This window comes from Episyrphus balteatus, chromosome 2 (genome assembly GCF_945859705.1).
Source record: "Episyrphus balteatus chromosome 2, idEpiBalt1.1, whole genome shotgun sequence".
Classification (NCBI taxonomy): domain Eukaryota; kingdom Metazoa; phylum Arthropoda; class Insecta; order Diptera; family Syrphidae; genus Episyrphus; species Episyrphus balteatus.
The window spans coordinates 86,761,765-86,774,302 of record NC_079135.1 but is presented as its reverse complement, the minus strand read 5'-3'; the positions used below and the strand labels follow the sequence as shown (position 1 = coordinate 86,774,302).

Below are 12,538 nucleotides of genomic sequence, written 5' to 3'. Positions count from 1 at the left end.
TTCAATTGATGTATTTTTTTTCTATTATAATTTCATTGCAATAATACGTCATTTAATCCCCGTGTCGCGTAACAATAATACATGTTTTTGTATCTCATTTTATTTACATGTAATTTCCCACAATAAACAAAAACATAAATGCCCTCATCTTCTTTAAACTTTACCAGAATATTCTTTATGATGACGTAAATTATTTTTTCACCTGAATGACTCTTCCTCTCATAACAAACTACTTAGCTTGTAGGCAAAAAAAAGAAACAACATTCTATGCAAAAAAAAAAAAAACTACTTAAACTCAGGACATCTGCTATATTCAAGTTGGATTAGGATTTTTTTTTCTAGGATTTCCCTACATGATGATGGTCTCCTAATTACCCGCACATATACTTATAGGGACATTATTTTGTATCGGCATTTTCTTTCTTTCTTTCCCGCTTAGCAACATAATTTTCAATTTTCACTTAAATGTTGTTGAACAGGAATATAGTAGTGTTGCACACACATGAGTTGATTGATTACCAACCACATGCTGCCGCCCGTGGGTAACTACACAATACAATGCGGTTAACATGGAACGGCACACCCAAGCATTTTTCTTTAATGACCAATTTCACTGGGGAATTCCAAATTCGGTTTACAATTTTGTCTTACAATTTTTTTTTTTTGTCAAAGACTTCCGACTCCAGAAAAGGACTTTTTTTTTCTAGTTTCATAATTCTCTTAAAGATTTATTGAAGCTTTTTTTTTTTTTGTAAACAAGTCTAATCAACAGAACCGAACTGTTTTCATGCATCAAAAGCGGCCTTCTGCACTTCCCGTATCTCTTTAGAATATTTTTAAAATGCATTATGAATATAATAGGGGGAAATTGATAAAACTCGGCAGAAAAAGATATGTAGTTTAGAAGTCATTAGCCACTTCAATGCCTTCAATGTGTCAAAGGTATTATGCTTTGCTGCTATCGAATATGATTGATAAACTATTTTCCCAAGAAGTTGTTATTCGAAAGTTCTATATTTTTTTTTCTTTGTTGTTATTCAGAAAACCGATTTGATAATATAATAATTGTAAAAAGAAACCCTTTCACATTCCTCTGATGTTGTGTAGCTTGTCTAAAAGTTTTTTTATTTGATTTATTTTTTTTTATTAGCAGACGACAACAATACACAACCAAATAGGAGCCACGAGCATATTGTAATAAAGTAATAAGATCCATAAATCCTCAAGAATTCTCTTTCGATGAAACTTATACATAACGAACAAATAAGAGATATGGACCAAAAACAAAATTCCATCAGCCCCTGCCTTAAATCCTTCAAACCAATTAATAGTCCATGCAATAAATTATGTGACTAAAAATATTTTGCACGCCCCAAACTATATCATCTGATATACACAAAACATTTTTATAAGATCACCCTCTTTATCCTCAAGGTTATGTTATTATTTTTTTTTTTTTATTATTTTTTGATACAAGCAAAAAAATACCCTGATATGGGAACAAACAATGAAAACTAGGAAGGAACCAGAAAAGAAAAAAATGATTTCATAATCGATTTCGAATACTTCTATTTATCCGGGTTTAGGGAAGTTGTAGTAAACCATCAGTCAGATGGGTATTGAATCGATTTTAATTAAGTGTTTGAAATATGATTAGGGTGAATATTCCTCCAGATATTACGGAGGGAATTTTACTGGACGCATGCATAGGTTGGTTTTTTGGTATAACAATGATGTTACCACTTATCATAAATCCTATACCATTGAAAGTGTATGTAATGTCCTGGGAATTGAATTACAAGATGAAGAAAAAAAAAATAACAATGTTTTCATAGTTTTTTAATAAAAAAAAAGAGGGTAAAAGTGACTAGAATCATTTTTTTTTATTTTACTGTCGAATCGTAGTAATGAGCGTTTCAAACCTAAAAAAAAAAAATGATTTGCTGTCAAAACGATGCATTTTTTGAAATAAAATAAAATTCCAATGCAATCAAAAAGAAATGTTCGAATTTGATTTTTTTTTTTTATTTAAAAAAAACTTTGTGCATTTTTTGAGCGGAACCCTTGTTTTAGAAATTTTCTAGACTTTAACAGAAATTGGCTTGTTCTGAAACAATTACAAAGAAAATTGAAATTAAGATTATATAAACGATTACACGATTACAAAATATAGTACTTTTCTGAAGGTTTTTGGGGTGCTGAACTTGAATATAAAATCAGAAAATTTTGATTGGCCTCCGTTATAAAATGGCAAAAAACGTCATTTTGAATGTTTTCAAGGTTATTTTTTAATGTGAGGTAATTCATTACACAGAAATTTCTAACGGTCTTTTCCTTCTTCCAAAAACTCTTTTAATCTTTCCGATATCTCTTTTATTACCCGAGATTATCTTAAGATTAAGTAATAGGGTGTGTCAAAATGCTAAAATATGGAATTTTCAAATGTAATAGTTTTTAAAAGTTGCATTACTTATCAAAAATAAATCCTGCGTTTACATTTTTCATTTTAATTAATATCTTCGGCTCGCTCAAAATATAGGAAGAAATCGAAGAAATTTGAATTTTTAGAGATTTTTTAAATATATGTTTTTTTTTTAATTGCACCGTTTGAATACAAAAACAAATATATTAAATATATTTGCATCTTTATAAGAAAAAACTTTTAAGCTTATATTTGTTGGAATTGAATAGTAAAGAAGCTGCGAAATAATATGCGAAGAAAAAAAAGGGTTGGGGTCAAAATTCTGCCGGGGTCAAAATTCTGCTTTGCAAAATTCTGCTTTCAAAATTCTGCTTTACAAAATTCTGCTTTCAAAATTCTGCTTTTCAAAATTCTGTTTTTCAAAATTCTGCAAAAAATTAAAAAAGGGTTTGGAAAAGTTAAAAAGCGCGTGCTTTTTAACATTTTCCAAACCCTTTTTTAATTTTTTGCAAAAATTTGTAAAATCATCTTCTTGAAAAATTTTCTGCTTATTAAAATTGATTACATGATTACTTGATTACTTACCTTCATAATTTGTCATTCTTTGAAAGCAAATTAATTTTTGTTTTATAAATGAATAAATTTGAAAATATTAAGAAAAGGTTTTTAATACATTTCCGAAAATAATTTATCAAATAAATATTTTGTATCAAACAACATCGGTTCCAATAAGTTAAACATAGATTTTATTTCAAAGAAAGTCAGAAAGTTGCGACACTAAAACAAAAAAATTTAGGAAAGTACCAATGTTGAATTACATTAATGAGGTGTATTTTTCTTTAGTCAGCGCATATTATGCTATAAAAAAAAAAAAACAGAATTGGCAGAATTTTTTGTTCAAGTATAATGCTGGCAGAATTTTGAAAAGCAGAATTTTAAAAATCAGAATTTTGAAAAGCAGAATTTTAAAAAACAGAATTTTCTTTAAAAAAGCAGAATTTTGAAAAGCAGAATTTTAAAGCCAGAATTTTGACCCGATCCCGAAAAAAAATCATTTTTTCATATAAAACCGTTTTTTTCCTAACAACTTCAACCGATTTGAGCGAGCCAAAGACGAACGATATTATAAATTTTGTTTACATATTACACTGGTTTACAAGGGTTTTGTTGCCGAAACAAAATATACTTTTCTGAAGGTTTTTGGTGTGCTGAACTCGAATCCGAAGTCAGAAACAACTAATCAGCTCCCGTTTTTGAGATATTACCGTTAGAAAATGCAAAAATACGTTTTTTTGAATTCTTCGGACCTTATTCTTTTGTATTAAAAAAATTGTTTGAGCATATTTAGTAACGGTTTCTATAGGAACTGTTTTCCATCTTTCGACACCTGCTTAAATCTTTGCAATATCTTTTATATTGCCCGAGATATCTCAAACTGAAGTAAGTGGGTTTGGCTTCATATATCATAAAGAAGATAATGACGTTATAAAATTTATAAAAATACAAAACAACTTAGGATATCTCGGGCAGTAAAAAAGGCATCGGAAAGATTTAAACAGATTTAAAAAGGTGGTAAATAGTACTTATGAAAACCGTTACTAAATATGCTCAAAAAATTTTCCTTATATAAAAGAATAAGGTCCGAAGTACTGCATTTTCTAACGGTTATATTTCAAAAACTTCAGATTCGAGTTCAGCACACCGAAAACCTTCAGAAAAGTATATTTTTGTTTCGGCAACAAAAAAAAAAAAGTTTAATTTTGTTAACCAGTGTTATTAAACCTTAACCCCAAATAAAACTTTTGACCACTATTACATTGCAAAATTTGGGTACTTTTTCGGCCATACAAAAGTGACACACCCTTTTAAGTAAGTCTTTGGCTCAAAAAAAAAAAAAAAAGTACTAGTCAGCCAAATTAAAATTTTTTTCTGCCACAAGAACCAAGATATATTTTTCTGATAGTTTTTGAGATTCTGAGCTCAAATATGAAATCAGAAAAATTCTATGAGCCTCTGGAAAAATCATTTTGACCAGTGACTTAAACTTTACATTAAGTTAAGTTTGTTTTTTGGCTCAAGATATCTCAGGCATTAAAATAACTATCGGAAAGATTTAAACAGTTCTTTCTCATAAGCACTGTTACAAATTAGTTTGTTCTGAATTACCTCTCATAGAAATACAGCCTCTAAAACGTCCAAAATAACGTTTTTTGGTATTTTATAACGGTAATATTTCAAAAACGGATGCCAATCAAATTTTTCTGACTTCAGATTCAAGTTCAGCACTTCAAAAAACCTCCAGAAAAGTATATTCTGGTTCTAGTGGCAAAAAAAAGTTGAATTTTATTGACCAGTGTTATCATCATTATCATTAGTAAAGCCTTAATGTAATATTGTAAGTATTTACCATTCCCCCTAATTTTGACTCCTTTAAATCATTTCAATATCTGTTGATCTGTGCATACTTGCACAGCAAATTTTCAGCTTGGTCATAAAACATTAAATTACTACAAATGAAATTTTAAGAAAAATCATTGTTTCTTTTCAAGTGACTCGAAGTGTATTTAAGCTTAAACTAAAAAAAAATCAAAAAGACATTTTCAAATTTCAATAACGTGCAATAAAAACAAAAAATTTAAGAAAAGTTCATGGTCATTCGACAAAAAAATGGATATTCCTCAGATATTGATTTGTTTGATGCACAAAGCGATTAAATTGACAAATGACATCACTTTCATCCACAAACTCAGAGATTATTGTTAATTTTGTACTAACAAATTATATCTGTCATTGCTGGTTTTTTATTTTTAAGATAACCAAAATAGCCTTTCAATTTATGTGCAGATTGGATAAAAAAGTTAAAAAAAGAAAATATTGAATGACGATTGATCTTTTTTTCCTCGGAAGGAACACAAAATTGACAGATTCAAGAATTACCCAATCAAAGAAATTCACTTTAGGTAGTCGCACAATATTGTTTATTATCGTTTCTATTTTAAACGACTATTTTAACTAAACAATAATAAAAAAAAAAAATCCGAATAAATTAATTTTAATGAAAAACATATTAATTCATTCATTCATAGGCCCAGCCTTAAGCGATGTTCATATAGGCAAATATTTATGTTATTCATCTAAAATTATGTTAAAATGGTTCAAAATATTCACAAGAGGGGGAATTCTGTTTACATTTAGCTAACAAGTGTAGAATAATATCCTTAGGCTCACTTCTATTTTAAAAGGGTACCTCTGTCCTAATTTCGTTTTTTTTTTTGTGTATTACATATACGCATAATAAAACGTCTTCCGTTCCCTAATTTCATTCTTCAGACGATATACTTAAAGACATACATATATTTGAAGTTAATGGGGTAAACAAGATGTGTATATACAAATTCCTTTACTTTAAAAAGAACCTAATATTTGAGAGCAACAAGTTGTTGTGTTGATTCAGAAAAATAAGGAAATACCTACCTACCTTAAAGTTAAATCGTTTTCTTTCGTGCGTAGAAGCTATCCTTTTTAATATCGCAGTTGGTTGAGAAAAGATACAAAGTATATTAAAAACACGCAGAGCAAGAAGAACCCGTATCTTCTTCAATTTTTTTTTTGTATTTTTTTTTTTTTTTTTGATAAAAACAAAAGAGCATGCGCTGTTTAAGGATCAGCTTGGCAGATGTTCCCTTAACAACATTTTGCAGAGGTCCTCATTATTATTAGTGTAAAATTGTAGATACTTTTTGATGTTTTTTTTTTTGTTTTGTTTTTGTTTCTTGGTTTTTGTATACCGCTTAAGGAGATTTACGTATGCAAAAAGAGTTTTTTGTTTTGTCTGTAGTAGTTTCCGTTTACAGCTTGCACAAAAGCCGCTTACAAAGGTAAAAATACAAAATTGCAAACATATACGATTTTCATTTTTTTTATTTTTGGTTTTTCTTACCTGACTATGGTTTTCAGTAAAAATTTTCAGTATTTTTTTGTTTTTTTTGTTTTTAAATATAAATGCAAACTAATGATGTATGAAAATCTTACCTTAAAGGTATGTAGAATTTAGATACCCATACTGTACTGTAGGGACTTTGTTATTTTTGTGTATAAACGTTTTGTTGTTTTTTTTTGCTGATAAATAAGTGTGAAATAGGATCATCTATTGATAAGTTTGGTTTGCAATTTGTTAGCTCAGTTTACACAATTTTACAGAGGTACATATTATTTTTTGGTTTGAAAAAAAAAACTCAAAACTGAAAAAACAAAATAAACAATGCAATCGAGGGAAAAAATAAAGAAAAATGTTTGAAGGAATTTGTGTAGGTAAGTAAAATATAGTGAGTTTGAAATATTACGTCTTTTATATTTTCTGATTGACAATAACGCAAATATAAGGTGAATGGACGTTAAAAATACAACTCTTACATTTTTTAATCGTGACATTTAAAAATTGATTTTAATACAAAAGTAGACGAATGGAATTTATTGCGTAGATTAGTTAATGAAAAGGAAAATTGTCACTTGATTGATTAGAGTATACAACTCCTGCTGATCTATAGGGATTTATTTTTAAAAACTATCATTTTTGGTATTCTAGGAATTTAAGAACTAAAAATAATTCAAGAAAAAAATAAACAAGAGGGTTTTTAAGAAGTGAAACATAGTTTTTAAAAAATGTCCTTAGCGGAGTGTGGGAAAATTGGTCAAACCAATAATGCTGGTCTGAATTTGAATGAAATTCTTAGATATATGGATGAAGGTTTATTGTCTTCATATTTATAGGTAGGTACCTACTCGGAGAACAGATATTAAAATAACGTTTTTTTTTTTTCAACAATACTTTAAAGTAGAGATGCCGCGAACATTGATTTGGCCGAATACCGAATATTCGGCCACGCTCCTCGGCGGAATACCGAATATGCGGCCGCCGAATATTCGGCCACGGACACTCAGAAAAAAACGTTGGTAATTTCAAGAAAAGATGTGGCTTAAAAAATCCCAACAACATCGTATTGTAACGATGAATAACTGAACTACTTTTAAGATAAATGTCTGAACACACTACCTACTACTGCAAAGGTAGACATCTGAAATCGAATTATATATGAAGACTGTTCGCCAAGATCGAACGGCGGACCCATACAAGCGGTGGTTAACACATACTACAAAATTTCCAATTTTGACAACATTTGCTAAAGTCCACCTTTCGTCTTCTGGGACAAGTGTTTACAGTGAAAGACTATTTTCCGAAGGAGGAATAGTCTAAGAAGATAAACGTAATCGTTTACTACCAACAAATGTGGAACAAATAGTTTTCATTCACTACTCAGTAGATTATAAGTAGGTACTAAAATTACAACTTTTTAATAAAACACACATTTTGGTACACAGAGAAAAATAGACCACATAAAATAGAACAAAAACAATAAGATTTCTCTATGGTTTTCATCCAAGAAGGAAACCTTATTAAAACAATCACGTTTTCCTTATAGTTTTAAAATCTGCAAAAAAATAAAAAAAAACATGACCAGGCTGGGAATCGAACTGGAGACTTCAAATCATTAGTCGCCCACCTTACCACCTGAACCAACCTGCCATGAAAATATTGATCGCGATTTTTGTTCTAGTGCTAAGTTGCAAAAAAAAATCAACTTTTCAGTCAAATTTTAATAAGATTTTCTCTATAAAAATAATAAGAAATCTCCTTAAAAAAACCTTATTAATCGTTGATTTTAATAAGATTTCCTTATGAAATGTATGGACGGTTAAACAATATGGCAATCTGTTAGTTTTTAGCGGGTCATATTTTTTTCTGTGTATATGTAATAACACTGGTCAACAAAATCAAACTTTTTTTTTGTTACAGAAACCAAGATATACTTTTCTATAGGTTTTTGGTGTGCTGAGCTCGTGTCCGAAGTCAAAAAAATTCTATCGCATCACGTTTTTGAGATATTACCGTTAGAAAATCGAAAATGCCGCTTTTTACCAGTTTTCGAGGTAATTTCTCAGCGTTTGTTAATTTTTTTTAAATTAAATTTGTAACGGTTTCTAAAAAAACTAAGTTTTGTCCCTCTTAACCCGTTTAAATCTTTTTAATATCTCTTTTCTTCTTCGAAAAAAAAATTAACTAACGCTTAAAAATAACCTCGAAAACTGGTAAAAAGAGGCATTTTCGATTTTCTAACGGTAATATCTCAAAAACGTGATGTGATAGAACTTTTTTGACTTCAGATTCGAGCTCAGTACACTAAAAACCTATAGAAAAGTATACCCTGGTTTCTGTAACAAAAACCTTGTTGACCAGTGTAATTTGTCTTTTTTCTTTTCCATAAAGTATTCGGTATTCGGCCGAATAGTTAAACTTTTCGGCTGAATACCGAATACCAGAAAAATAGGCCGAATAGGCCGAATACCGAAAAGTGGCCGAATGTTCGCGGCATCTCTACTTTAAAGTACCTATGTATTGTTAAAATACTACATCTTCAAAAAATGAAAAACAAATTCGGAAACTTAGATGAACTCTAAAATGTTTAGTCTTGACAAGAATTTTGTTGGTCACTGCTTTTATAAGGAATATGTTGGAGAACCACTAGGATCCTGGGTCTTTTAGTTATGCCTTCTTTTTGAACAATGCACATAATTTGTTTGGAAATCGTGGCTCTTTTTTCAACCCATTAATTAAAAGGACCCTATCTTATTTCAAAAATAATTTAGTTAGAATCTTTACTTTGCAGAATAGAATGTGTTTTTAAATGTAATTGTTGGTATTAGTAAGTTTGCAAATTTTATACAATTATGTATTTAACAGAAAAAAAAAAACATTATAAAGAAGTCCCGCCCATGGCGATTAAATATATTCAATAATTAAAAAATGGTATCCCTGAACTTTTGTTTACTAATTAAAAGAAAATATTTTAAAGAAATTGTAAAAAAAAACCATTTTTTTTTTTTAACAATACGTCTTAATAAAACAATGGCTGTTATTAGGTGCCGTGAAATCGAGCGAAATAACGCCGAATTCCAAAATTCGGCGTTATTTCACTTTACAAAAGCGAAATAACGCCGAATTTCAACATTCGGCCTTATTGCGCTTTATCAAAGTGAAATAACGCCGAGTCCCAAGTGAGAAATAAGGCCGAATGCTAGAAAAGTGAGAATAGAAGTAGACTTAAGTTAACCCGTATATTAAAATGCTAACCTTTTTTATTTTCAAAGGCATATAAGGCCCTAAAACGAAATAGAAAGAAAGGTAGGCCTAAAAACTCCTGGTACAAGCAAATGCAAAACCACCAGCATTCAGTTGGCCTTAGAAATGGAACAATACAAAACCGGGAGGCTGGCCGCCGATTTCTGAGGTCAACCCGGCGAACCCCACAGGCGGATCACTAGTGTGAAGCAGTTACGTGGGATAGTTATGATCCCCTCGACATCGAGATCATAACAGCGCCGAGAAAAAGGAAGAAGAAGAAGATAAGGCCCTAATTTATTAAGGCAGAAAGGCCCCAATACCAATTTGGGACTTATGTCCATCCAATCGAGGTATAGGTTCCAAAAAAGTTTTTTGTCTTATGTGCCTCTTATTTATTCATTAACAGATAAGTCTCAAGAATGTACAAAAACATGGCGCAGGGACAAAAGGCCCAGGGATATAGCACCCACTTTTTATTTATGGGAGCTATGTTCCACTTAAGTGGGTTGACATTTAATTTAAGAATTATATCCCACTTGAGTGGGACAAAAGCTCCATATATTTTTCATTTAAGTGGGACATAAGCCCCACACTTTTCGAAATATAAAAATATAATGAACAATTATAACTTTTGTTATATTTATAAATGCAAAAGAAACTTTGAATAAGATAATGATAAGAAACAAATAGATCCCACCTGTTTTAATTGGTGGAAAGCAAAGCGGAAAAAAATTTCTAACATGAGAATCTATTTAATTTTTGGAACCCAAACGCGAAGCGGAAAAAAATTTTGCCCACGGGAGAATCAATTTTGAGGTGTGAAAATAAAAATTCGCGCGAATTTTTATTTTAACAACCTGAGTTGGACATAAGCCCCACATTTAATTTGGAACTTATGTCTCACTCAAGCGGGACGTAAGCTCCACAAATAAATAGTGGCTGTTATTCCCTGTGCCTTTTGTCCCTGTGCCACAAATATGGCATTTCAATACCAAACTGACTGCAGTGGTTACATAGAAATTTTTCCTAAGCTACACTTAGCAGGATTTGGTTCACTGAAAAAGTGAAATAACGCCGAATCGGCGTAATTTCACTTTATCATTGTGAAATAAGGGCGAATGTTCAAATTCGGCGTTATTTCGCTCGGCGTTATTTCACAGCACCCTGTTATTAGAAAAAAAAAAATAATTAAAAAGTCGTGGCCATGCATTGTTTGTTATAATTCGGAAAAAAATTTTTGTTTAAATGGTTACCCTGTGACGGTATTTCAAATGCCGTAATTAAATATCTTAATTTTTCTCAATTTTTTTTTTTGTTATTGGACCTTGAATAACACCACTCCTAATTGCATTTTTTTTAAACTTAAACACACCTGCATCAGATATGAAAAAATATCACTTATTTGCCCAACCAAGTAATCAATATTTTTACATGACCCTGATTCAATGGACTTCAGTGTAAAAAAAATGCATACTAGAAAAGTTGGCGTGTTCAATTCTCATTTCAAAATTTGTTTTGGTGGATAAGCTTTATAAAATTAAGTTGTAATCGAAATTAATGCAGCAGAATATCTTACTCCTCTATGAACAGGTGTGTTACTGTCCTCATAGAGTAAAGTGAATAAAACAAAATTGCGGCTTAACATTTACCAATGTCCAGCTGCTACTCATCACTTATGTGGATATTTATATTTTAAATATAAACAATTACTCTCCACTTATATTTTCCCTAAGACGGAGGACCTCAACTTTGAAGATCCCAACCAAAAGAAATGCTTGAAGTATAATATACATCATAATATAATGTCCTAAGCTAATAAAGTGTTTTGGGTGTGAGTTATTCTAAAACCCTTTTCTTCAGACACAAATTACGATTAACTTGGTATTTTTAATAGATTTAAAAAAAACTCCAGAGAAAAGAAAACTATTTGTTATAAACCCAAAAATATTAAAAATAAATAAATCTATAAATATAAAACACTCGTATAAGAATAGAAGACAAAGCAATATGCTGTTCTTTTATACATTCTTTTTATATCAACAAAAAACTTAAAAAAAAATACTTCCTTGATTCTGAATATAGTCTATTAGGTAGATATGCCGTAACGGCTGGCCTCACATTTCCAAATGTACTTTCATTTTTTAACTTAAGTCTGATGATTAATCGCCAAAACTTACATGCTCAAATTTTTAATTTCACCCCAATTAACACCTCGTTTTTATTATTTTATTTCAGACCCCATGGAAGTAATCTATTTTTCAAAAATATACACAATGTGTTCTGAGGTATGTATACATAAATTAAAATAAATAAAAATAAAAAAAAAAAATAAAGCGAAAAGAAATATCTTTTCGCTACGAAAAAGAACATTATTTTATATAAAATAAGTCAATCCAATGGGTAGAATATGCTACTAAACTATACGCATAGCGACTGACTATGCCGACGACGCCACCGTGTAGCCGCCGGTCGCCACTTGGACGACCTGCATAATAATCAAGATGGTTTTAGTTTTTAGATAAATATTTCAAATTGATCGTTTTTCTTATTGTCTCTTCTCTAAAAATGTGTTTCACCCCAATTTATTGCAATTCGAAAAAAGACGAAAAAAAGACCCCTGATGCATTTAATTGCTTCTTCTTTTTTTTCGAATTCGTTTCACTTTATGGATGACGTTTTGCTGTATCAAATCAAACGCCAGATGTCGAAAGACTGATGTCTACTGCACAACCACAATCTGAACTGAACTTATTTTTATTCCGTGCATGCCAACACATTTTAAACCGAGTCATCCAAAATTATCTTTGACCTACTGCAACTACTGAACTGGACAGACACTAACTTTGGAAGCTGTAATTTTTGGTGATATTTATAGAAAGATATAATACTTACACTCTATGTTAAACGATTAATGCAAATTTTTTTTTGTGCGTTTA

At 30.3% G+C, this 12,538-nt stretch overlaps 1 protein-coding gene across 1 annotated transcript in view; it reads left to right on the top strand.

Annotated features, from left to right (window-relative positions):
• The first annotated feature begins 11,833 nt into the window (after positions 1-11,833).
• The window catches only part of LOC129912315 (myc protein), a 96,346-nt gene continuing 95,641 nt past the window's right edge, over positions 11,834-12,538 (top strand). The window contains exon 1 of the mRNA XM_055990525.1: positions 11,834-11,887. The gene's annotated coding sequence lies outside the window, so the exon portion shown is untranslated. The remainder of the gene's footprint in view (positions 11,888-12,538) is intronic.